Here is a 26,322-nt window from a genome sequence, read left to right as displayed (position 1 = left end):
CCGTCAGATTCTGACCCAACTACACCCTCAGATCAGGGAAATTTTCCAACACATGTCGATGTACTTGTGGCCCTGATCGAGTGTCGATGACTGTTGAACTGAAACTGGTCTACCACGGTCGATCTGTAAATTCGATCGGACCGAAAACTTAACTGGACCTAGATCGAATGTCAGGGGACTTACTTCGGACCATACGTAGAAAAGGAGCCTCCAGATGTGCTCCGTTGGACCGAAATAGCCAAATTTTGGCTATAACCTAAGTATACCATGGCCATGGGGCCATTTACATCAGTCGTGGGCCTATATAAGCACCCAAACCCACCCCTCACTCCATACGAATTTATAAACCCTAAGAGAGAGAAGAGAGCAAAGAGAGAAGGAAAGAGAGAGAAAGTGAGAGAGAAAGTGGGAGACTGTTCCTGGGATCCTTCCCTACCACTCCACGTGCTTAACCACCGCTTCAGTGTTGCTATACCGGCATTTTCGATTCCATTTTCGGGTAAGAAATCCTAACCCTAATCTGTTTTAAGGGTTCAAATGGAGTAAATGGTGAAATAACTAGCCTATTTCATGTTATAGGTTGCCGTTGTACCGTAAGCGAGGACTTAGTGTTTAAACTAAGTACATTACGAGTTTACTGGCAAAAGGTGTGGACTATAAATGTTTAGGTTATGGTTTTCAAGGCTTTCAATGTCAGTAATGATTTATGTCTGGCTTGATTGCTATCACATGTGCTTAGATACAAGGTTTTTCGTATAGTATGCCTATATATAAACTATGTTGATTTATAATGCATTCCATGTGTTTGTTGAAATGTTTGAATGAATATGGAATTTGGATTTGTGCTCGCCAGGATTATTGATTGTAAATACATGATTGTTGTGCATGTGGCCACTCCTATGTGAAAGGATTTGCCATAATGTGTGTTTTACTAATTTATTACATATGTGTGATATGTGTAGCCTAAGTATTTGATAAAATGCTTGAATGAGGAAATGCTTGTTGAAAATGCATGTAATGAGGGCATTGAGATGGGATTCTCAATGACCTTATCTATAGTTATAATTTCCTTTATACGACCTATCTTACTACTAGGTGATCTATGGATGAATGCCTATGTATGTTAACATGTTCTCTATGTGATCGTTAAAATGCTTATATATGAGATTTACATTTGAATTGGTTGCTACATGCTATCTTGACTATCAAACATGAATGCTTATTGTGTTAAGAATGATTGGGGCTATGATGTAGTCCAGGCAATTGGTAATGGTTTACGATTAATGGCCGAACTGTTTAGCCACAACGGATACGCCCAATGAATTTGAGTCGTATGCTGCTTGTCGACAATGGTTAGGCCACGCGGAGTGCTTACGTGCTCCATGTCGATCAGCTCGACGTACGCTCGTACTAGTCGAGCTTGTCAAGCAACCGGATTGGCCTAATGTATGTTCACCATGTATGGACGCTACTTCTTGAATCTAAGGTACCAACTTACCAGTGAAAACCTCATTTAATCTTGGTACCTCGATCCGCTAAGACTCATGAGCCGGACATGGTGGTATAGGACACCATGGTTGAGTTATCGGCCTATGCTAGGGCGACAAGCCTCCCCGTAGTGACCAGTGAGCAACCCAAACTCGTGAGCCGAATACGGTAGTATGGGACATTGTATTAGAGCTGTCAGCCTACGATTAGGTGACGAGCCCGTAGTGACCTCAAGTATACACTAGGACTATGTTAAGGCGACAAGCCTTTTCGTCGTAACCTTGTGTATAAACCACGCCTGCACTGAGGTGACGAGTCGCTCCGCAGCTACCTGGAATAGTTCTTCGTATGTGACTAACTAGGACTGACGACCTTAGATGGATCAATGTTTGGGCAATGTTATAAAAGGGAGGTACCTTAGTTTCCTAATCCTGATGTATGAATATGCTTATCTAAGAACTTGGTTAATCACGCACATGCATCGCATTGCATGTGCCTTTGACATTGGAGTTAAGCATAGCGAGAGTGTTGCATGCCGCAATCGTGAGATGATGTCACAGAGGGAGTGTAGGCGAGGGCATACATCATTATCACATATCATCCTTACATTAACAAGAGTACTTAGGACATGAGTGTTGTATTGCTTTATCATTACTGCTTGACTGAATTGATAACATGTTAACCTTTACTTTATAGCTCTACTGAGTTGATCACTCACTCCCATGTTCTGGGACAGTGCTTTAAACACCACCTAGTCCCTGTTATAGTTGTAGATGATGGCGATGCTTACGTAGTGGAGCTGGACTTTTATGATGATGAGAGTTCTCCTATATGCAGTTATCAGGCGGGTCTATGTAGGCCATGTTCTGATCGACGGGGATTACTGGGATGCTGACTAGGCGATATCACACATTTTCTATATTTTGGAATTTTACATGTCATTAATTGACCTGGTAACATGATCATACTCAGGAGACTTACAATCACTTATATGCTTTATATACTTATCACAGTCTTCCGCTTGCGTAAGTCAATTGTCTCTAGAGTATAATATATTGTTTTGGTATAATCTCACTCATGTTTAATGTACTAATACGAACAACATTTAATCATCATTATCTATGTTGCATAAGTGATGTGTTGGAACTCGGGAGTTAGGCTCCTACTTGACCCCCGATTTTCAGGGTGTTACAGATAATCTAGCAACCTAGACTGTCCATGGGTCCTTTGCGCCCCCGAACACGTCCGGGTGACTGGGTGTTAGAGCCATGGACCCCATGTAATGTTTGTATTATATTTCGTTGTCATCCATCTGTTATTCTATGTTGTCAAAAAGATGTCTTAAATCATGTTATCCTCGACTAGTCGAAGAAAGTTCGACTCGAAGTCTAGCAACAATGTCTCTGAAATTTTCGAGGTCTTCGACCAATCGAGAGGCAGGCTCGACCAGTCGAAGGTTACGCAGATTGTGCGTGGACTGCGTAAATTTGAGGCAGTTTCAGAGATGTGCGTAAGTGGAGTTTCCTAAACTATAAATAGGAGTCCTTAGGGCCATTTTAAGGTATGTTAAGGCTTTCTAAAGGTATTCTAAAGGTTTCTAGAAGGGGTTCTAGGGTATCAAAGGGTGTAGCAAGGGTGAGATTTGAGGTTGTTCGAATCGAGTAAGTCTTATCTCTTTGTAATTTTTACTTTCATAATGAAGATTTGTCGTTTTGTGCCGTGGTTTTTTTCCTGCAAGGGTTTTCCACATTAAATCTCTATGTTCTCTTGTAATTGCTTAGTGCTCTTGGATTGTTATCCTAAATCCATATCCATGTGATTCCGCAGACCAAATCCCAACAAGTAGTATCAGAGTAATCGTTGGGGCATATATTTGAATCTGAGGGATAAGCAATAATGGTAAGCACTATGTATGATACTGAGAAGTACTTAGGGAAAAATAACTTTTAGTTATGGAAAATCAAGATGATCAGTTCTTTAATCAAGCAAGGCGAAGATGAGGAGCAAAAGTCTACTATGACTGATGATTATTGGATACCCTTGATAAGAAGACCTTATCCTTGATCTATTTGTGTCTCACGGATGAGGTTCTCTACAATGTCATGAGGGAGAAAACTGAGGCTAAGCTATGGGCGAAGTTAGAGGATATTTATGCAAAAAAATTCTTTAAAAATCACCTACACTTGAAGCGTCAGTGGTATAAGTTCAAGATGACAGAGGGTGGAGATCTGGAGGCTCACATCAGCAACTTTAATAAATTAGTTTGCAAATTGCTGGATATGGAGGAAGTGATGAAAGATGAGAAACAAGCATGTATGTTGTTGAATTCTCTTCTGGTGTCGTATGAGTCATTCAAGGACACAATGTGCATCATGAATAAAACCCTGAGTATCGACACCGTTATCTCAGCCCTTCAAGGGAAGGCTATGAGAAAGCTAAACGGCGACATGGGGACATCTTCTAATGCACTATTTATAAGGGGCAGGAATTATGAACAAGGTACATGATCTTCAAGTTCTAGATCCAAATCCAAGGGCAAGGGCAAAGGTAAAATGAAGTGTTGGAACTGTGGAATGGAATGACACATGAAGAAGGATTGTGCAGATCTTAAATCTAAGAGAGAAAAATCTGAGGCTTCATACAGGGAGGCCAATGCTGCCACGTTAGATAGATCGAGTGGATGTGATGGTGATGTCTTTTTTGTGTCTACGTTTAGACGCCCATACGATGAAGGTAGGGGCAGGTAGATTCTAGACACAGGGGCATCCTTTCACATGACTCCTCATCGGAGTTGGTTCGCCAGCTACAGGGAGTGCGATGGTGGACAAGTATTTATGGGCAATGACATTACTTGTAATGTTGTGGCTGTTGGCACGGTGTGCATCAAGATGCTTAATGGGGTAAAGCGTACCTTGACTGATGTCAGGCACGTTCCTAATTTGAAGAAGAATCTGATCTCTCTTGGTGTACTAGAGGTAATGGGGTCCAAGTTCACAGGTATTGATGGTGCTCTTAAAGTATCTAAGGGAGCACGGGTAATCATGAAAGCGCAATGACTCGGTAATCTTTATAGGTTAATAGGAAGCACTTCAACAGGTGGAGCTGCATTGGTTGTAGCAGATTCCACCTCTGCACATGTGTGGCATGCTGGGCACGGCCACATGAGTGGGCAGGGCATGAAGGCTGAGACGCGCGAATAGAGATACAGAGCAGGTGGAACAGTCACTTATGAGAAAAATCTCACAGCATAATCGCAGGATATCGGTGAGGTACATGGATGACTCCAACATCGCATATGCTCTCGTTAAAGACAAGAGGGATCTGTCTTCTATTCAGATGGCTCTAGATGAGCCTGGTGCTGAGAAGTGGAAGGTGACTATGGACGATGTGATGGACTCGTTGTACCAAATCGACACATGTGAGCTAGTAGAGCTTCCAATAGACTGGAAAGTGGTTGGATGCAGGTGGATCTTCAAGAGGATACAACATAGATACAGATCAGGCTGGTAGCGAATGGTTATGCTCAGAGAGAAGGGATCGACTTCTCAGAGATATTCGCGCCGACGGTATAGCAGGTGTCTATAAGATTCATATTGGCACTAGGTGGCTAATGCGATCTCGAGCTGAAAAGGATGGATGTGGAGTCTGCACTTCTGTATAGAAAATTAGAAAAGCAGATCTACATGAAGCAACCAGAGCGGTTCGAAGTTTAAAGGGGTTGAGAAAAAAGTTTGCAGTAGGTTGTGGTACGACCTGTCACCTAGGTAGTGGTATAAAGTTTGATTCCTTCATAGTGAGTCAGGAATTGTATGTTGATGACATGTAGATCACCAATCATGACTTGTCTGAAATCAATGTACTAAACACTTGGTTAAGTGGGACATTCAGGATGAAGGATCGGGGGCTGCAAAGATGGTTCTCGGCATTGAGACTGGAAGAGGAGTAGGCTTTAGTTATCTCAGGTAGAATACCTTGGGTAGGTATTGATTAAGTATGTGATGGACCAGGCAAAGGTGGTGAGCATTCCCTACCCGTCTCTCCTCAAGTTTTCCTCAGGACATGTCCCAAAACAGATGAGGAAAAGCAGGATATATCTCATGGGCATTATTCGAATGTAGTTGGCAGTGCATGTCATGGTCTGTATTAGACCAATTGTTTCACAGGCTATTAGTATTGTGAACAAATACTCCGGCTAGCAACATTGGATGGCAGTGAGATGGTTACTTTGATACATTCAAGGTACAGATGACTACGTCTTACTTTTGGGAAGATAGGAGCAAAGGTGGTTGGGCATGTGGATTCAGATCCGACAGACATACTTACCAAGGTCATTCCTAAAGAGAAGTTCAAATTTTGTGTAACTTCTCTGGGCTTGGTGATGGCGTAAAAGAAGGACGGAGTGTGCACAAGATGTATTAATGAAGCTATGGTGAAAGGCAGGGATAAGAAAAGAGATCAAGAAGGTGCACATTTGAAGATTGAAGATATAGTGGAGATTGTTGTCAAAAAGATGTCTTAAATCTTGTTATCATCGACTAGTCGAAGAAAGTTAGACTCGAAGTTCAGCAACAATGTTCCTCAACTTTCCGAGGTCTTCGACCAGTCGAGAGGCAGGCTCAACCAGTCAAAGCCTTGTTTCGACCAATCGAAGGTTACGCAGATTCTGCGGAAACTACATAAATTTGAAGTGGTTTTAGAGAGGTACGTAAGTGGAGTTTTATAAACTATAAATAGGAATCCCTAAGGCCATTCTAAGGTATGCGTAGGTGGAGTTTTCTAAACTATAAGTAGGAGTCCCTAGGGCCATTCTAAGGTATGCGTAAGTGGAGTTTTCTAAACTATAAATAGGAGTCCCTAGGGCCATTTTAAGGTATGCTAAGGCTTTCTAGATATATTCTAAGGGTTTCTAGAAGGGGTTCTAAGGTATCAAAGGTGTATCAAGGGTGAGATTCAAGGTTGTTTGAATCGGATAAGTCTTCTCTCTTTGTAATTTTTACTTTCATAGTGAAGATCTGTCGCTTTGTGTCATGGTTTTTTCCCGTAAGGGTTTTCCACTTTAAATCTTTGTGTTCTCTTGTGATTGCTTGGTGCTCTTGGATTGCTATCTTAGATCCATATCTGTGTGATTCTTCAGACCAAATCCCAACATTCTAGACCACTTTTCGACAAGATCCAAAAAATGAATCGGGCCCAGATTTAATTGGGTCACACCTCATGAGGTGCAATGTCATTTGTTAACCATTGGAGACTTCTTAGATCTAACCATTGACCTGGTTGTGAGGCCCACTTCAGGCCCACCTTGATGTATGTTTTGTATGTCCATGCGACCACTTCATTGGCCCATTGTTAAGGACTCAGTTTAGGCCCAATTTATGGCATGTGTTAGATCGATTCCCAATCCCACCTTGTTGACAAAATGGGGTTGTTTTGTGGACCCTACTAATGTGTTCACAAGGGCATTAGAGTGGTTGTTGGCTAGTCTTGAAAATCCACTTGAATGAATGCCTTGTGGACCCATTAGTGGTAGGCATAACGAGTTGATGTTTAAGCCCCTTGGCAAGTACATAAGCCTCCATATGATGTGCATGTTGGGCCATAATTGGGCCTTGTGAATGAGTGATGATTAAGCCCTTGAATGGACCAATTATAGTAATAAAATAGGCCACCAAACAAGCTAGAAGAATGGGTTATAGCGACCCACCAATCGGCCCATTCAAGTGGGGCATTAGATCAGATCTTAGCCCACTTAGATCGATAGTTCGACGTGTGGAATGTGTTGGATTGTGATCAACTATGTATATACGATGGGACATGTGTGATGCTATGTGTGGTGATGATGTGTAGCACCCTAGTTCTCAAAACCCAAGGATAGCCGCTCCTCATTGAGAACCTGAGTATTACGTTATAAAATGGACCATCATACATCCAATTAATAGTAAATTTTAAAGCATGAAGTAAAGCAATCACTACATAAATTAAGGATATCAAGAGTAACAATAAGGGAGTTTAATACAAGTAAAGGAAAGAAAAATGGAATCTCACAGTAGGGGGTTATTATTACAATTCAAACAAAATACAAAATCTGAAGTACAAAAGCAAGTAAATCCTAAAGTATCAGTTGAGCTCCAATGGCTCAACAACATTCACATAGAGTTCTTCCTCGTCAAACTCTACCTCAGCCGTCCTTGGAATCCCGTCATATGGGTCTCCACCTATTCATCATACCTGTGCCTATTTGGTGCAACCGCACGATCGAGTTAGTGAAAACTCAGTGGGAACTTCCCACAAGGATTCATGCATATCAGTTTAAATCAGCATATTTAAATTATAAGGAGACAAATTATGAAATTATAAATGAATGTATAGGTGTATGAATGTATGTACAAGTCACAGATCTGGGGATGCACATCCAGCTGTCAAAATAAAGGGTCGTCCAAGGTGAACTAGTCACCCGGAAAAATACTCATAGGTACACCTAAGGAGAACTAGCCGCCCGGAAAAGACCATGCAGACCGCCCATGGTAGATTATCTACCTGAAAAAAAAAACCATGTGAATGAGTGTGCCTAAGGATATCTCCTGGAAAAATACATGGGGTACGCCCGAAAAGTGTCTAATCTCGGAAAAGCCTCATGTAAAGAAAGAGCGCCCAAAGTGGCACAAATGCACATGCTCAGTGAGTTTAACTAGTTTAACTGAAGTGCTAGAGCCTTCAGGAATTCAATCAAAGTGTGACTTACATCAAGCACTCGAAATAGCTCATATGTCATGCGTGAATGTCATGTACCATGATGCTCATGCACATTCCATAGGATTAACAAGATTACTCTCATAAGCATGATCAAGACTTGTAGCCCTTTAATAGGATATCTAGCATTCAAATATGAGCTCAATATAAATTCATTTACTTTCTCAAGGTCCAAAGGAGGCCCACAATTTTATATTTCAAGCATATTAAATTGTTAACAAGTCTATTCAACATTTCTCATGAAAAATAGCGTTCTATACATAACTTTAGTTTGTAAAATAGGATGAAATGGAATATCGTAACCCTTGTCATTACTAGTAGGACTATGCCCAAAATCAAGCCATTACTAAAATATCATGGAGAATGTAATGCTAAATTCCAACTACATAGTTATCAACTGTGGGGCTTAATTAATGGAATTTAATATACTAACTCATATTCATCTCATCCATATGGGAAACTAAAGGGCTACTTACTATTGCCGTTATTCTAAAACTTCATTAGTATCAAATTATAACAATTCTAATCCATGGAGCAAACTTAACATTTGAATGGGAGCAAGAATATTAAATTTAATGCAGCTAGTAGAAATATACATGTACTTGAGTAATTTCAAATGTGGCATAATGAATGTATTATAACTCTCATGAGGTGGATTAGAGTGACACAATTTTAGGATATTCCCACACGATTATTCATGCCAATTAAAAATTAAAGGAACACAACCACTATTTGCACAATTAAAATATCTTTATACAACTATTTTGGAATTCAACGAAATGATGAAGCCATGTAGGATATCCCTCACCTTTGGTGTGGACGTACTTTGCACTTCTCATCAACGACCGATTTCAAATTTAAGATGCTTCGGGTCTAATCCAACCCCGGTTGATCTTTAAATCAATTTCTCACAAAAGGTCTATACCTAAAGGATTTAGAATATTCCACACTTAAATATAAATTTGAGTATTATCTAATGTGAAATAGGAATTACATAATAAATCTCAGTCAGCTTACCTGACCCAACTGACTTGACTACGCTAGCTTGACATGCTTCGACCCAACTTGATCTCGGTGTAGTCCATATGAAGGAAACACAAGGTTTCTTGAATCAACTTGATTACAGTGAGTGGACTTGACAGCGAGTCAAGTTCCAAAACTCCACTTCTTCTCTTATTCTCCTTCTTCTTTCTTCCTGCGAGCCATGGCCCTGACTCGCAAGACTCGAACCGAGTTGACTCAGTGCAGCATGGATGACCAGCAGCCTCGACTCAGTCCTCTCTCTCTCATCTTCTTCCCTATTCTCCATAAATTTTCTGCTATAATGTTAGCTGGACCGGGTTAGACTTGAACCAGTTCAGACCAGGCCCTGATTGCAAGATGATTCACTGAGTCGAATCACAGCGACTCGGTATCAGGAAAATCAAAATCCCTCTTCTGCTCTTCCTTCTCCTCCATCCCTCCTTTCTTTTCTTTCTTTCCATTTCTTTGCATGTGCTGGAGTCCAGTAGCATCCCCGGACGACCTGCCTCAAACTCATCAGCGAGTCGAGGGCCCTGGCTCGCCCAGCTGAGACCGAACTTGGTCCAGACTCGGTGTGAACTAGCATGGCATGGGCATGCATTCTCTCTCTCACTTCCCATTTCTTCCTGCAACACACGTCCAACATCTGGACACAGCAAAACTCGACCCAACGGCAACACATTTTACTTGACTCGAAGCACCCCGCTTCGGCAACTCGGTTGCACTATGCAGCAGCAGGACTCGTCTTGGCCTCCATCTCCTTTCTTTTTCTTCCTTCCTTTTCCATTCTTCTTTTCTTTCATCTGTTGCAGGTTGCTGTAAAGATGGCTTTCATGGTGGACGAAACAGAGCTGGAACCCGCAGTTCTCCTGACCATTCTTCGACGAGGAAGACGGCCAAGCTCCAATGGCAGATTCAAGACGAAGCTTCATTTCTTCGTTCTGCTTCGTTTGGATGACTTCTATTGATCCCACAATGCTTCCGGACCATCGATATCGAAGCTCTAGATATATTTGGGTGGTGGTTTCAAAGCTTAAAGGTTTCGAACATTTCTCTTGGCGCCACAGGAAAATGGAGAAGGGCAGCTATCCTCCCTGCTGATTAGGGTTTCTATTCCTAAAATATAAGCCCTCAATGGTCGAGATGCTCTTAGATGGACGGTTTAGATGAGTTCGTTCGAACAACTCACTATAGCAAAGAGATTTCCTCCACATGTGCTCTTCTTTGGGAAGAAAACCCTAATCCTTATGAAGCTGCGTTGAACGGCTGAGACATAACACATTGAACGATTGAGATTGCTGGGAGCATTCTCCCTAGGATCGCCAGCCTGGCAGTTGAAACGATTTCTGTTTCTGAAATGACGCACGAACGCACCCTCTTGGGCTGGTCATCATGCATACACACACGTGTTCCCACACGTGGAATCTATAGGGTTTTTCGATAGTTTTGAGGGCCACACCTAATGGACGGTTCAGATCATTGAAGTTGATGATGATGGTGGGCCCAAATTCAAACTGACGAGCCTTGTTCGTCATAGGCGAGAAAACAAAGAAAATGAGAGGAAATCCTCTTTTTTTTTTTGAAATTTCTTCGAGTCAATTGCTTTGACCAGGCTATGTGATCTCATGCACAGCAGTTGCTCTTGCACTGCGTACACGCTCATCTCAAGAGTGGGGTCCACTGTGATGTGTGATCGAATCTACACCTTTCATTGGATTCTACCAGTCTCATTGAGTCATTTGACCAGGAACGAATTCAATCCATGACTTGGGTGGGCCACAATTCCCAAAGGGGCATATTTACTTGACATTCTCATGCGTTCCGGCGGTCTGATGAGTTTCAAATTTTACCCACATCAACCATTTGATCCATTGGTCCACGTAAGGCCATGATCCCAAGAATGAGACTGATCTAACCCTCAAGTAGGCCCTATGACTCAATCTTTGGTCTTTAACCACCCATCTGTGTCAATCCAATAGTCAGACTGCTATTTCGACTAATCACCAATGTTCTAAAATCTCTTTTCTAGCCCGGATGAAAATCGTTATCATGTTGAAAGGTTAGATGCGTTTATTGTAGTGGACAAGTGATGGATTTTCAAATTGAATAATGTGGATACGATGAATGGTGAATCTGATGATTCGGGTCTCAATCTTAAAGATGACCTACGATTAGGGTCATCCAAGGTTCATACTAAACGCTGTGATTTGTTTATCAAAGTAATTAGTCTATTAGGGTGATTGAAATCCTAAAAACGGAGTGACTTGATGATGTAGTGATCCGTCTAAAAAATCAGTGAATGTATAACTTGTTCTAGAGTATCTATTGCTCCTAATGGTCAGATTTTGACTAGAGTGTGTGAATGGTTAGATGAATTAGATTTGTACTTATTCTAAATTCGGTTACACAGTAACACCCGAGTACTAAAAGTACAGGGTGTTACATGATGATGTATGTGTGTAGATTAGATACTATAATAGTATATATGTGAAAAAGTTAACTTATGAACATGACTATGTGGATTTAAGGAGTAAGCAGGACTATCGTATGTGTTGCCTTGAGTCATAAAAAGTGTACCCAGTGCCATTTGGTGGCAAGGCACTTATGCACAAACTCAAATAGAACTGATAAGGTAGACCACTTAACCTGTAACGACCTTGGATTTTTTGTGCTAATCTTTCCTTAAGTAGTTGTTTTTGGGGTAATTAGCGCTTTACTTGATTGCTTGTGAAATTTGCATCAATCACTTTAAATTGTATCTGCATGGCTCTAAACGTGCAGATTAGCGAGCGCTACGTTACTATGAAATCTGGGATCCATCGCTAAATCCAGTTGTTCTGGGGATTTTTTGGAAGATCTGGATCGGACCTAGACCGCGCGTCGAAAGTCCGATGGCGATGATCTTAGGCTGTTGCGATCACTGAGTTGGGCTTGGTCTTCACCTCAAAAATTAAGTCGATCTGATGTTCTGGGTCGATTTGGTTGAGCTCGGAGTGAAGAGTGTGAGAACGGTTGGAATTTAATAAGCTTTTTATGAAATCTGAGTCGTGTCGCTTGCGCGACGATTTTAAGCTATCTGACCGTTGGATTCTGACTCAATTTCACCCTCTGATCAGGATGGTTGGCCCAGGCATATCCTAGTGCTTGTGGACCTGATCGAGATTTCGTGACCGTTGAATTGAGTGTGGTCCGCCACGGCTGATCTGAAGAGCCGGTCGGTACGAAAACTCAGCCTGACCTAGATCCAGGGTCAGTGAGCTTAAGTCCGACCTTTCGTGGTTATAGGCCCACCAGAAGTGCTTCGTTGGATCGAGAAAGGCGTACTTTGGTTATAACCTAAGTATACCTTGACCCTGGGGTTATTTCCATCATTTTAAGGTCTATATATAGTCCTTAAACCCTAGCTCTCATTTCCATACGAATTTTCTCTAACCCTAGCTTGGAGAGAGAGTGGAAAAGAGAGAGTTAGTGAGAGAGATTGGTTGGTGAATCACCTTGATTCTTCCTTGTTCTTCTTCACCTTTGAATCTTCACTTTGAATCGTTCCTTTGGCGATTCTGAGTTCTTTTGGGGTAAGTTAAACTAACCCTAACCTGTGTTAGAGCTTAGACTAGACTTGGTGTTGTTGTATCTCATTTCTATCCTTATTTTAGGGTATTCTTGCGCCGTTGACGAAGACAACTCGTCTAAATCAGTTCGGCGGTTCTTTCTTTGCTTAAGGTGAGGACTTTAAGTGTATAGGTTATGGTTTTCAAGGCTTTCAATCCCAGTTAGTGATTTATTCTTGTTATGGATGAGATTTCACATGCCAAATGTTGCGCTTACGTTGCTTTCCTGATATGCATGTGATATGTTGAAATTTGTGTATTCTATGTGTATTTATAAAGTATCGTATACGTATAGAATATGCACTTATGTTTGCCATGATTAATTGTCATGTATGTATGCTGGATGCATGTATGACAACTCCTTGGGAAAAGGAATTGTCTAAGTGCACGTATTTCAACATGCGTCATGTATGTTGTTCCATGTATGCTAAGTGTTTGTAGAAATGCATGAATGATCTAAGTGTAACTGATTACACTAATTGTGGGCGTTGAGAAGTGATTCTCAATACTCCTATTGCTGCGCATGATTTCCTTTATGCAAGTTACATTTCAAGTTATTTAAATTCAAGCATTCCTATGCTTACATTTATATTAAGTTGATTATTCTTCAGATGTGTATGTAACATGATTTGAGTTGTTGATCCATTACTGTTTTACATTCCATATGAATATCTGTCGTAGTGTAGGATGTTTGGGACTATGCCTTAGTCCAGGAAATCGGTAATTGACCTTATGAACCGTGGTTGAGATTGCTTTCGCCACGTAGGACGTATTAGATGAACCCGAGCCGTATTAGAATTGGCGGCAGTGGTTTGGCCACGCGGAGTGTTTGCGCACTCTATGTCGTTCAATTCAACGTGCGCTCGTGCTAGTCGAGTTCGTCAAATAACCCGATTGTCCAGTGTATGTTAACCATGTATGGACGCTACTGCTTGAATCTAGGGTACCGAACTTACCAGTGAAATCCTAATAACCATGGTACCTGATCCGCTAAGACTCATGAGCCGGACATGGTGGTATGGGACACCGTGGTCGAGCTGTCGGCCTACGCTGGGGTGACGAGCCTCCCCGTAGTGACCAGTGAGCAACTTAATCTCGTGAGCCGATTATGGTGGTATGGGACACCATATTCGTGCTGTCGGCCTACATTGATTGGTGACGAGCCCTTTGTAGTGACCTCGAGCATACCTGGATACCGCAAGGAGGTGACGAGCCGATCTGTGGTAGTAAGGGCATGAAAGGCGTGCATTGATTGGTGACGAGCCCTTTGCTACGACCTCAAACATATTGTCGTATGAGATGTCTAGGATTGACGACCCTAGTATGGATCACTGTTTGGATGGTGATATGAGGAAGGTATCTTAGCTTCCCAATCCTGTTGTGTGAAATGGACTAATAACAACTTGGTAATCATAACCATGCACCGCATTTGCATGTGCTTTGTAGATGTGGCGCACTTTGAGGCGATGTCATGCGTAACGTAAGATGAAGACGCTGAGGGTGTACGTGTGAGGGCACGCATCATATTTCATTCATACCTGCATTAATAACAGTACTTAGGATTTATTTATTTATCCTGCTTTATCATTACTGTTTGATTGAACTGATAGTCCAATCAACCAGTGCCTTATTGTTCCACCGAGTTGATCACTCACTCCCACGTTTCGGGCGGTGTTTCACACCCACCAGTCTGTCTTAGGCCCCGATGTTGCAGATGTGGATGCGACGTCCGAGGCAGAGCGGGCTGGATGACGACGAGGCCGCCTTCTCCTATATGCAGAGACGGTTCTAGCGAGCCTCGGTCCGTTGCGCGGATCTATGGGATTACTATTTTGGGAACTGAAATTATGTAACTTGTACTTATAATTTTGATAAATAACACTTTTACACGATCTGGTTGTATATGTAATTCAGGGACTTACACTTGTACACATATTTTACTATAAGTCTTCTGCTTGCTTTATTCACTTATCCCTGAATCATATCTGCGTTTTGGCTTAATCTATCCCATGTTTATGTGCTAATACAGTCAACATACATCATTCATTAATTATGTTGCATAAGTGATGTTTTGGAACTCGGGAGCTGAGTTATGCTCGACCCCCGAATTTCAGGGCGTTACAAGTTGGTATCAGAGCATGATCTGGATTAAACCGGACCTGGGTTATGGTCACACACCGCACGTTGTCGCCACTATAGTGTATTTGGGTGCGGGTCTATCATCGCTTTGTGTTTGTGCTCCGTAGTTTCTATCGGCGAAAGTTTCTTGAAAACCTTTGCCGAGATCGAGTCTGTACTCTTACATGATCACACACAGCGACCCGAAACCTTTCCTAGACCTTCTCTTACTGAGTGTAGACGGTCTATCTTTCCTTTTTTCATCTTTAAACCTTCCAGAAATCGCCGGTTGAATCAGATTTCTGTCAGAATGACCCGATAGGCTTCAAACTACACAAGGGGCCAATCGGGGCATTTTCTGTGGGACCCAGGGGGGGAACCACATCATTTGGACCAAGGAGGACCAGGAGGACCTCGCCAAATCGGCGAGGCATCGCCGATATGTCCAGAGACCGACGATGCCATCGCCGGTTCGGCGAGGGATCGCCGGTCGGCGGGCCAGGCGGGCCGGGCCGACGCGGGCCGATCATCCCTAGGCTCAATGTGGCCCACCCCTCCACGGTTTTCATTTTAAAACCCTTCCATATACCTATTTCCTTCACAACACCCACCTCCAAGCTTTCCTTTTCTCCCAAAACCTCTCCAAACTCTCTCAAATCTCTCCCAAATCTTCATCTTCCTCCCATTTTCGTGCAAACCCATCACTCCATTCTCAAATCTTCCATTTCATTGCTGATTTCTCCATCTTTCCCTCTCATTTGAGCCCTTTCATTCCCTTTTTGACTCATAGTTGTGTGGAAGCTTCACCATCTTCCTATTTCTCTCTTTCTCTCATTTCTCATGGCCCTCTTTGAGATTGTGACGGCCATCTTTTCCATTTCTTCCCTTCTTTCCTTGATGGGGAAGAAGAGAGCGCCCGTGGATGAAGTCGGGCCGAGCCGCCCAACCCGTGCACGGAGGCCGAGAGGTGCCGCCGCTAGCACGTCCGCCACGCGCGAGTTCCAGACGAAGCGGGACCTCGATTCTCGAGCTCCTGTCAGTAGGACCTTGTTGGCGGAATTGTCGCATGGGGTCTATGAGGGGCGTAGAGTCCTTTTTGAGGCTCATGTTGATCCGCGGCTCTTTGGAGAGTTCTTTTTGTTAGAGCGCCTAGAAGGGGCCGGTTGGGGTCCCTTGTTCGAAGGCGAGTATCGCGCGAATGCTAGCACTGTTCGGGCCTTCTATGCCAACATTCTGGAGCCTTCGCTGGATCCTCTGCAGTTCAAGATTCCCTGTGGTAGCGGTCGAGTTGGAATTGTCAATGTTGCTTTGATATCCCGACTCTTGAAGGTGCCACTTAGGGAAGTGCATGCCAGCGAGAAGAATGTGGACAGTGTGCGCGAGAGGGATCGTCGCACCCGATCCTTGTGTGGTCGTCTGGTTGAATGGCAGCCGAATAGGAGTCTTCTGGCTTCTTTCATGACGGACGACTTCCGTTTGCTTCACCACATCTTTACGTTCAATGTGTATCCTAGGTGGAGCAACCGCAGCGAGTGTACGCGCCTGATGGTAGATTTTCTATATCAGGTGGGGCAGGATGCGAAGTTGTGTGTGCCGACGTACGTCCTGCGTCAGATTATTCTCATCGCTCGTTCGAGTAGACGGACCGAGTCTCTTCCCTTTGGCCGCCTCATTTGCAAGATCGCACATGAGTTTGGCTATAGGCTTGGAGCTGAGAAGCCGGTCCCTGTTCGTTATATCAATTTGAGGACTCTTAAGCTGATGGAGGTTGGTTCTGGTCGGCTTGCCTCAGAGGGTGAGGCTGGGTCTGAGAGTGGTGATGATGAGAGTTATCCTGGTGGTGCGGAGTCTGAGGAAGAAGCAGAGCAAGACGAGGAAGAGATTGAGGCACAGGATTCGAGTGATCGCTCTCCTCCTGTGGTGCCAGAGCAGGGCGCAGAGCAGGTTGCCAGAGATGCCCGTCTTATACGGCTTGAAGAAGGGCAAGCTGCTTTAAGCCAGGAGATGGTTGATCTTCGAGGCTTGGTTAAGCACAAGTTTAAGAAGATGTCCTGGACTTTGAAGTCTATCATGTGTTGCTTGCAGGATAAGGGTGCTCCGCCTCCGTCTCCTGATTCCGACGAGTAGCATCGTCGTGGCCGTCTTTGCTTTGTTTGGTGTTTCTTTCTGTGTGTGGCCGTTGTTGGCCTGTAGTTGGAGTGTTGTAGTGGTGTTGTTGTTGTAGTTGTTTGTGGTGGTTTGTAGTAGTTGTGGTTGTTTGTAGTGTTAGATGTTGTTGTTTTCATGCTTTCCTAGTCGTGATTCATGTATTGCTGCACTACTTGTATTGCGACGATTTTGATTAATGGAATGCATGTTGTTTATTTTTGGAGTTGTGCTATGTTGTTGTTGTGTGGATGGATTATGTGACTTAGAATCTGACAGGTTGCATCCTTTGATTTAATGTAGGGATGCCTCCTAAGGGTTCGAAGACTTCGGCCCGTCTTTCTCTGATTGAGTCGCTTGCTGGGGTTCCTCCCTTGAGCGATAGCCAGTCAGATCCACAGGCGGGTCCATCTCGTGCTGGTGTTGGGTTGACACCTATGGCTCTTCCAGTCACACCCTCGGTTCCTGAGCCGAGCCATGCACCTTCTTCTGCTTCACCTGTTGATAGGTTTGAGCAAATGATGTTGTTGATGCAGCAGCGGCAGCAGCGGCGGCAGCAGCAGCAGCAGCAGGAGTTCCTCTCCTCCATGGCCGGCATCTTTGCTCAGTCGATGGGAGACTCCAACTGTTTCACCTATGCCTCCATCCGGGAGTGCCAGTGTCAGTGTTAGCGGCACATTCAAGCGATTCCAGCGCTTGTGACCTCCTACTTTTGCGGGTTCTCATAGACCCGAGGAGGCCGAGTATTGGATTGACCGCATCTCTAAGATGCTGAGGCCGTTGCACTGCTCTGAGGTCGAGCAGGTTGAGCTTGCCACCTTCATGTTTGAGAAGGAGGCCAGTTTGTGGTGGGACAGTGTGCTTCGCACTGTCGAGGAGGACTTCGTGTGGTCGTGGCAGGTGTTTGAGGCGCGCTTCCACGAGAAGTATTTCCCGGTGACGTACCGACACGAGAAGGAGAGTGAGTTCCTTCGCCTCCGCCAGGGAGGGTTGTCGGTTACGGAGTATGAGAACCGGTTTACTGAGTTGGGGCGGTATGTTCCTTTGATCCTGGGTGATCAGCCGATGAGGATGCGGCGTTTTTCTGAGGGGCTGCGACCTGAGATCCGATCGAAGATTTGCTGTGCCAGCATTTCTTCATATGCGGAGCTAGTGAGCATGTCCTTGCGAGCAGAGCAGGACGGAGATAAAGCGTCCCGCATGCGAGCACCGATGCCTCCTAGGCCGAGACTGGATTTCCAGGGTGCACCTTTCCTTGGCAAGAGGCCGCGTGTTGATTCTCCTCCGAGGCGTTTAGCGTCGCCCGCTCAGCAGATGAGAGCTGATCTGAGATGTTCTTATTGTGGGAAGGTTGGGCACTTAGACCGTTTCTGCTTTTCCCGTATGCGAGCAGGTGGTTTTACTCCACCGCAGAGGGTTAGCCGTCCAATGCCTCAGTGGTGATTTCTCCTCCTCCTCTTCGATCGGCGCCAGCTCATCCATCCTTCAGACGTGCAGTGCCGTTTCAGGCCACCTCGGCGGCCCATGGTTCCTCCGCCGAATCGTCGGCAGCAAGCTCGTGTTCATGCGCTTTCAACTGAAGCGCTATGTCTGACTTGGTGCCGAGGTCCTTTGAGGTGACAGCGCATATGAAGGTATTCCCGTTTCTGTGCTAGTGGATACAGGGTCCACTATTTCTCTTATTTCTTATGCGGCAGTTAGGCGTTTGGGTTTGAGATCTGTTCCTATGCATGGAGTGACGCTTACTACCGCTACGGGGATGTCCTCTGCCTTGGGCAAGCGTTGTATGGATTGTTTGGTCGATCTGGGGAGTGGATCGATCCGTGTTGATTTGCTAGTCGCACCGCTTTATCACTACGATGTTATTATGGGTATGGATTGGCTCATGAGGATGCGAGCTGAGATTAATTGTGAAGCGAGATCAGTGAGGGCAAGACTGTTACTTTCCCGATTCAGGTCAGTTACCCTATTCGTATTGATTTTTATTCTTCTCTGTTGGAGAGTTCGGCCGAGTCGGCGTTGGTTAGTACGCCGGTGGTTCAGGAGTTTGAAGATGTGTTTGAGTCGATTCCTGGATTACCTCCTCAGCGTGAGATTGATTTTGCTATCGATCTTATGCCTGGTGCGGCGCCCATTTCTTTACCCACCTATCGGATGCCTCCGAGTGAAATGGAGGAGTTGAGGAAGCAGATAGATGGTTTGCTGGAATTGGGTTTTATTCGGCCCAGTGTGTTTCCTTGGGGAGCACCTGTTCTGTTTGTGAAGAAGAAGGATAGTTCCTTGCGATTGTGTATTGATTATCGCAGTTGAACTTCTGGTAATCGTGAAGAATAAGTACCCCTTGCCCAGGATTGATGATCTGTTTGATCAATTGAAGGGGGCACGGTACTTCTCGAAGGTTGATCTGCAGTCAGGGTATCATCAGTTGCGCGTCAAGGATGGGGACGTGCAGAAGACCGCTTTCAGGACCAGCTTCGGTCATTATGAGTTCCTTGTGATGTCGTTCGGTCTGACGAACACACCGGCCGTGTTCATGGATCTGATGAACAGGGTGTTTCGGCCTTTCCTGTTTCAATTCTTCATTGTATTCATCGATGACATTTTGATTTATTCGACGAGCCGGGCAGAGCACGAGGAGCACTTAAGAGCGGTTTTGGGTACTTTTAGGGAGCATCAGCTTTTCACACAGTTCAAGAAGTGTGATTTCTGGAAAGAGGAAGTCAAGTTCCTGGGACATGTGGTGTCCAAGGAAGGTATAGCCGTCGACCTTGCCAAGGTAGCTGCAGTGCAGGACTGGAACCTGGTTCGGTTATCGAGGTGAGGAGTTTTCTTGGCCTTGCAGGATATTATCGACGCTTTATTCAGAACTTCTCGAAGATTGCCGACCGTTGTCGCGGTGACACGGAAGGATTTGAAGTTTGCTTGGAGTGAGCAGCGGAGTTAGCTTTTCAGGCTCAAGGACAAGTTGACGTCCGCCCCTGTGCTAGTATTGCAGAGCAAGGGGTTAAGTATATTATCTATACCGACGCCTCTCGCGTTGGCCCGGGTTGTGTCCTTATGCAGAAGGACGGGGTGATTGCTTATGCTTCGCGTCGCTTAAGGAAACACGAAGAGAATTACCCTACGCACGACATGGAAGTGGATGTCATCTTCACATTAAAGCTTTGGAGACATTACCTCTATGGTGAGGAGTTCGAGCTCTTTGCGACCACAAGAGCCTTAAGTATATCTTCACGCAGCGTGATTTGAATATGAGGCAGCGCAGATGGATGGAAACATTGAAGGACTTCAAGTTCGATGTTTCTTACCATCCTGGTAAGGCGAGCCTTGTGGCAGATGCGTTGAGTCGCAAGAAGGCTTTGGAGTTTGCGGCTCCGTTAATGATAGCAGAGTGGGAGATGTTGGAGTTCGTGCGCGATTTTGAGCAGAAGCTTACGGTGGTTGAGCCGTATGAGGTTATCGCACACATTCGTGTACAGCCCGTTATCGACGAGAGGATCGTTGCAGCTCAAGCAGATGATGAGCTTTTGGTGAAGATGAGGCAGCGGGTTGGTACAGATGAGAGCTCCGACTGGAGTGTTAGTTCTGATGGGGGCCTACGTTTTCGTGGCCGGTTATGTGTTCCTGACATCCCTGACTTGAGACGTGAGGTTCTCGAGTTAGCCCATAGTTCTAAACTTGCGATGCATCCAGTAGCACGAAGATGTATCAGGATATGAAGAGGTCTTATCGGTGGGACAATATGAAGGTCCAGATTGCTGAATTTGTTTCTCGTTGTCTCACGTGCCAAGTCAAGGCAGAGCATCGCCGACCTCCTGGGCTGTTGCAGCCCATGCCCATAGCCGAATGGAAGTGGGATTTCATCTCTATGGATTTTATTTCGGGTTGCCGAGGACGAGAAAGGGATTTGACTCTATTTGGGTGATCGTCGATCGATTAACGAAGTCGGCGCATTTCTTACCGATCGAGTCACTTACTCTGCAGACGAGTTGGCTAGGTTGTATATCAAGGAGATAGTGCGTCTGCATGGAGTTCCCCTGGAGATTGTGTCCGATAGAGACACGCGTTTTACATCTATCTTCCTGACTCGTATCCGTGAAGCGATGGGTGTGAAGCTGAAGTTCAGCACCGCGTTTCATCCGCAAACAGATGGGCAGACGGAGCGCGTGAATCAAGTCCTGGAAGATATGTTGCGAGCTTGTGTTTTGGATTTCAAAGATAGTTGGGATGATTGTCTTCGATGCAGAGTTCGCGTATAATAATAGTTTCCGGCGAGTATCGGTATGGCTCCCTTCGAGGCATTGTATGGTCGCCGTGCAGAGCACCACATTGTTGGGCGAGATTGGTGAGCGTAGTTTGCTTGGCCCGAATTGGTGCAGTGACTTCAGAGAAGGTTGACATCATTCGACGTCGACTTCTCACAGCCCAGAGCAGGTAAGAGTTATGCCGATACGAGGCGTCGACCGCTTGAGTTCGTAGTGGGAGATCATGTTTTTCTCAAGGTCTCTCCTATGAAGGGAGTTCGCGGTTCGGTAAGAAGGGAAGCGATGCCGAGATTTATTGGTCCATTTCAAGTTCGGATCGAGTGGGAGCGGTAGCTTACCGCCTTGCTTTGCCCACACCTCTTGCGGGCGTGCATAACGTATTTCATATCTCTATGTTAAGAAGTACGTTCTCGATCCTTCGCATATTATCGGTTGGGAGCAAGTGCAGCGTTGAGTGAGGATGCCACTTATGTACGCGACCGACGCGTATTCTGGATAGGAAGGAGCAGGGTATTGCATAGCAAGGTTATCCCTCTTGTGAAGGTGCTTATGGACGCATCATGGTGTGGAAGAGGCTACTTGGGAATCAGCAGCGGTCAGGAAGACCTACCCTCCGATCCTTCGAGGATTATACGAAGGTATGAATTTCGAGGACGAAATTTTCTTTAAGGGGGTAGATTGTAACGACCTTGGATTTTCTGACTAATCTTTCCTTAAGTAGTTGTTTTTGGGGTAATTAGCGCTTTACTTGATTGCTTGTGAAATTCGCATCAATCACTTTAAATTGTATCCGCATGGCTCTAAACGTGTAGATTAGTGAGCGCTACGTTACTCTGAAATCTGGGATCCATCGCTAAATCCAGCTGTTCTGGGGAATTTTTGGAAGATCTGGATCGGACCTGACCGCGCGTCGAAAGTCCGATGGCGATAATCTTAGTTATTGCGGTCACCGAGTTGGGCTTGGTCTTCACCTCAAAATCAAGTCGATCCGATGTTCGGTCGATTTGGTTGAGCTCGAGTGAAGAGTGTGAGAACGGTTGGAATTTAATAAGCTTTTATGAAATTCGAGTCGTGTCGATTGCGCGACGATTTTAAGCTATCTCACCGTTGGAATCTGACCCAATTTCACCCTCTCATCAGGGAGGTTGGCCCATGCATATCCTAGTGCTTGTGGACTGATCGAGATTCCGTGACCGTTGAATTGAGTGTGGTCCGCCACTACTGATCTGAAGAGCCAGTCGGTAATCAGCCTGACCTAGATCCAGGGTCAGTGAGCTTAAGTCCGACCTTTCGTGGTTATAGGCCCACCAGAAGTGCTTCGTTGGATCGAGAAATGCGTACTTTGGTTATAACCTAAGTATACCTTGACCCTGGGGTTATTTCTATCGTTTTAAGGTCTATATATAGTCCTTAAACCCTAGCTCTCATTTCCATACGAATTTTCTCTAACCCTAGCTTGGAGAGAGAGTGGAAAAGAGAGAGTTAGTGAGAGAGATTGGTTGGTGCATCACCTTGATTCTTCCTTGTTCTTCTTCACCTTCGAATCTTCACTTTGAATCGTTCCTTTGGCGATTCTGAGTTCTTTTGGGGTAAGTTAAACTAACCCTAACCTGTGTTAGAGCTTAGACTAGACTTGGTGTTATTGTATTTCATTTCTATCCTTATTTTAGGGTATTCTTGCGCCGTTGACGAAGACAACTCGTCTAAATCAGTTCGGCGGTTCTTTCTTTGCTTAAGGTGAGGACTTTAAGTGTATAGGTTATGGTTTTCAAGGCTTTCAATCCCAGTTAGTGATTTATTCTTGTTATGGATGAGATTTCACATGCCAAATGTTGCGCTTACGTTGCTTTCCTGATATGCATGTGATATGTTGAAATTTGTGTATTCTATGTGTATTTATAAAGTATCGTATACGTATAGAATATGCACTTATGTTTGCCATGATTAATTGTCATGTATGTATGCTGGATGCATGTATGACAACTCCTTGGGAAAAGGAATTGTCTAAGTGCACGTATTTCAACATGCGTCATGTATGTTGTTCCATGTATGCTAAGTGTTTGTAGAAATGCATGAATGATCTAAGTGTAACTGATTACACTAATTGTGGGCGTTGAGAAGTGATTCTCAATACTCCTATTGATGCGCATGATTTCCTTTATGCAAGTTACATTTCAAGTTATTTAAATTCAAGCATTCCTATGCTTACATTTATATTAAGTTGATTATTCTTCAGATGTGTATGTAACATGATTTGAGTTGTTGATCCATTACTGTTTTACATTCCATATGAATATCTGTCGTAGTGTAGGATGTTTGGGACTATGCCTTAGTCCAGGAAATCGGTAATTGACCTTATGAACCGTGGTTGAGATTGCTTTCGCCACGTAGGACGTATTAGACGAACCCGAGCCGTATTAGAATTGGCGGCAGTGGTTTGGCCACGCGGAGTGTTTGCGCACTCTATGTCGTTCAATTCAACGTGCGCTCGTGCTAGTCGAGTTCGTCAAATAACCCGATTGTCCAGTGTATGTTAACCATGTATGGACGCCTCGCTTGAATCTAGGGTACCGAACTTACCAAAGTGAAATCCTAATAACCATGGTACCCGATCCGCTAAGACTCATGAGCCTGACATGGTGGTATGGGACACCGTGGTCGAGCCGTCGGCCTACGCTGGGTGACGAGCCTCCCGTAGTGACCAAAGTGAGCAACTTAATCTCGTGAGCCGATTATGGTGGTATGGGACACCATATTCGTCTTTGTCGGCCGACATTGATTGGGGACGAGCCCTTTGTAGTGATCTCGAGCATACCTGGAGACCGCAAGGAGGTAACGAGCTGATCTGTGGTAGTAAGGGCATGAAAGGCGTGCATTGATTGGTGACGAGCCCTGTGCTACGACCTAAAACATATTGTCGTATGAGATGTCTAGGATTGACGACCCTAGTATGGATCACTGTTTGGATGGTGATATGAGGAAGGTATCTTAGCTTCCCAATCTGTTGTGTGAAATGGACTAATAACAACTTGGTAATCATAACCATGCACCGCATTTGCATGTGCTTTGTAGATGTGGCGCACTTTGAGGCGATGTCATGCGTAACGTAAGATGAAGACGCCGAGGGTGTACGTGTGAGGGCACGCATCATATTTCATTCATACCTGCATTATAAGAGTACTTAGGATTTATTTATTTATCCTGCTTTATCATTACTTGTTTGATTGAATGATAGCATGTTAACCAAAGGCCTTATTGTTCCACCGAGTTGATCACTCACTCCCACGTTTCGGGACGGTGTTTTAACCCCAGACTCTGTCTTAGGCCCAGATGATGCAGATGTGGATGAGACGACTGAGGCAGAGGGAGCTGGATGACGACGAGGCCGCCTTCTCCTATATGCAGTTCGACGGGTTCTAGCGAGCCTCGCTCATGCGCGGGATCTATGGGATTACTATTTTGGGAACTGAAATTATGTAACTTGTACTTATAATTTTGATAAATAACACTTTTACACGATCTGGTTGTATATGTAATTCAGGGACTTACACTTGTACACATATTTTACTATAAGTCTTCTGCTTGCTTTATTCACTTATCCCTGAATCATATCTGCGTTTTGGCTTAATCTATCCCATGTTTATGTGCTAATACAGTCAACATACATCATTCATTAATTATGTTGCATAAGTGATGTTTTGGAACTTGGGAGCTGAGTTATGCTCGACCCCCGAATTTCAGGGCGTTACATAACCCTTATGAGCTAATGGATATGTTAGTATTCGACCTAACTTTCGAGAATTTAAGGCCCGTTATATGTAGGTTTTTATACATGTTATGGGTATATGGGTATTATTAGTACACCTTATTTGTCAATCTTGTGAGTCCATGTGTCATGTAGTCAGTTGAGCCATTGGAAGCTGAAGGACGAAGGCACAAGTGGACATGAGTATCAAGGAAGTGAAGAACATGTAAATGAGGCGCCTTAATGACCCTAACCTTGACCCAAAATAACCCTTAAACATATAGATGATCCTAATCTTAATAGGTAAACCTTATATGATAATCCCTTAGCTGTAGGAGCCTTATTGAAAAATGATAAGATAAGCTATAAGAGGTCCCAAGCTACTGGAAATCTAAACTGCCCAAACCAGCAGTCTCGGTGATGTGCTCGAGCAAAGCTTGATCGATTGAGTCGATCGAACGAACATAGCCAAAAACATCCAACAAGCATCTGGCCTAAATATGATTTAGTTCGGGCTATCAAGACACAAGCTTGATCAATCAAACATGGCCAAAACAGTCCATCAAGTTCACCATTTTTGGCCTAGCTTAATCGATCTAAGGTCAGGCTCGATTGCTCGAGCCTAGCCGTTGGAGCCTTTTTGTTATAAATATTATTTCAGATCTTTGGGCAATATGAGGGGTTTTTGGTGCAAATAGAGACTATGTTTTTTCACTTATACCACACATCTCGGACCACTATCTAAAGAGTTTCATGTCAATCTTCTTCTGATCATTCACTCTAATAACATTCCATGCTCCTATTCGAAGATGTGGATGAACTCTTCCCTTTCTAGAGATTAAACATTATGCTTATAGTTAAATCATGGTCTAAACTCTCTAAAAGACCCTTCTAGGTGAATCCCCTAAGCATTACAATTTTCTATTAGATGTAGGAGATTTTATCCAACCTCCCATCACCTTGGTCACCTCAAAGGATCATTGCATGGAAGGTGTTTGATCTTGGAGCTAAAGCCTTAGCAAAGCATCGGCATCAACAATTGTGGGAGCAAAAGGGGAACCGATTGAAGCAAGGGAGAGCATCGATCAAGAAACCCGAGACAACACATCAATGGGGTTCAATCCAATAAAGTTTTCATTTGTAGAGTCCATGTACACTCCTTTATATAAGATTGAGTGTAAGA

This window comes from Magnolia sinica, chromosome 2 (assembly GCF_029962835.1).
Source record: "Magnolia sinica isolate HGM2019 chromosome 2, MsV1, whole genome shotgun sequence".
NCBI lineage: Eukaryota > Viridiplantae > Streptophyta > Magnoliopsida > Magnoliales > Magnoliaceae > Magnolia > Magnolia sinica.
Note: the sequence above shows the minus strand (reverse complement) of the source record.